The sequence below is a fragment of the Eucyclogobius newberryi genome, unplaced genomic scaffold, assembly GCF_026437365.1.
Source record: "Eucyclogobius newberryi isolate DKJ021-1_F unplaced genomic scaffold, fEucNew1.0.hap1 SCAF_13, whole genome shotgun sequence".
Taxonomy (NCBI): Eukaryota; Metazoa; Chordata; class Actinopteri; order Gobiiformes; family Gobiidae; genus Eucyclogobius; species Eucyclogobius newberryi.
Window position 1 is genome coordinate 10,281,166 of NW_027315757.1, and position 1,974 is coordinate 10,283,139.

Here is a 1,974-nt window from a genome sequence, read left to right on the forward strand (position 1 = left end):
AAAAAAATCTACTTTCATAACCTTTTAATTAATGAATTGAATTAATGGATGTGTGTCCTCATTGCACGTTTGAGTAATATTGTATTGTACTGTATTCGATTGACATATAACTCCACCTCGCTGTACATCTGCAGTTCTGTGAAAGACTTTGGGTCATGGATGTAAATCAAAATCTGCTGCTTTCTGCAATGAATTCCACCATGAAGAGGCGGAGCCAGCAGTAGTAAACTAGTTCTTCAGTTTTTACCTGGATGTCAATGAACAAGTTTCTACAAAATCTACTGTATATGTTTTTCATCTAATAAAGTATAAATGTATTATAAAAGCTGCTCTTTGAGTGAAAATCAGACCGCTGTGTGCTGTCTGCATGTGAATCAAGAAGAGTGCTGTTAGCATGCTAATGTTTGTTAGCTTTAGCTTGACCTTAGTTTTTGACCACTTTGATGCCCACCAACAGAAAAGAGGGGAATATATATTGTTGTTATTTATTTGGCCAAAATAGAGAAAATCTGGTTTTGGAAAAAAATGCACTCAGTTCCATTAATTGAAGTCTCTCAGTTTATATACTGACTCACAACTTTTACCACCACTTTTATTAATGTTATTATTTCTCCTAATCCCAGTTTTGGGGAAAACTGTGTTCCAGTTTTTAATATTAAAATCTGGTCTCCCTACAAGATTGTTCAGTGTGGTTAGAAAGGGAATGGACTGTGTTCATCAATATAAATGATTTGGATATAGCTTGTGAAAATACTCAATCCAAGAAGTGTCATTATTGAAATTGAAATTTTGTTTACTTCCTCCCAAAGCCCATCTACTATATACTCCCACATTACAAGCTCGAGAACTGTGTTACTGCCAGTGGTTATAATCTTGATGATGACTATATTTTACATACTCTGAAATCCTTTTTTATATATTCTTAAATACAGAGCCCTGACTGACTTCGCCCACATCAACAACAAACCATTCATTTCACAGCGTCTGACAGCGTGCTATAACAGCCGGTCGTTTTCCCAAGCCTCTAAATCTTGATAATAGCTCAATAATTATTCCCCCGCAGACTCGGGAGAGACAAAGGCTAGCCAGCGCCGTGCTCATGGGTGATAACAGGATCCGCGACAGGTGCTACGAAGGCATCAGCGTGACAGTGCGCACACAAATCAGGTTGACATGCTAGCGCGGCGTGTGTGCTAAGCTAATCTCCACTCTGATCGTGCATAATTGGTGTCATTTTGGTTAAAGGGTTCGACTGGGCTGAGGGATGCACAGTGGGTAATTGCGTCATTGTCAAGTTTCTAATTGAATTGAATGACGATTTTGCAACTATGCGCGTGGACTACGAGCTGCAAAGATATGATGACCATTCTTTTCAAGGACACAGAGGGCAAACATATATCCATAGATAACAAAGAGGTTTAGAGGTGAGCTTCACAGAGTTGATCGTAAATCTACAGATGAATCTGAAGTGCAAATGTGGAAGAGCAGCAGAACAGGAGCAAACATCTGACTCTGTAGTAGAAAAAGCTTCAGTTGTAGTCATCTGGACTCAGTTAGAAAAAAAAAAGACGTTTCGACTCTCATCCAAGAGTCATTGTCAATAATAGTATTTAGGTCGAGAACTCCGATATTAATACTGTTCTGTGGTAAGACCCGCCCATTGGGCGGAGCCTTCCTGAAGTAGAAAGAGTTGTTTGTTTCAACAGAAACTCCCCCCTTGTATCTACCGAGCTAGCCTATTCAGAATTTTAATGGGCTATTAGAATCCTCTTTGTCTTTGTGAGACCCTGGCTCAACCACCCTGAGTACCTGATTAGCATCTAAATGTCCTGGTCCTGGTCCTCTACCTTTCCAGGGGTTCAGTATACCATTATACTATCATACGTCATAAGGCGCTGGTACAGCTGGCAGCCCGGTGTAAACGCTCTCTCTTCTTTCTCACACTTATTGTGCTTTATCTCCTATATTTTGTAA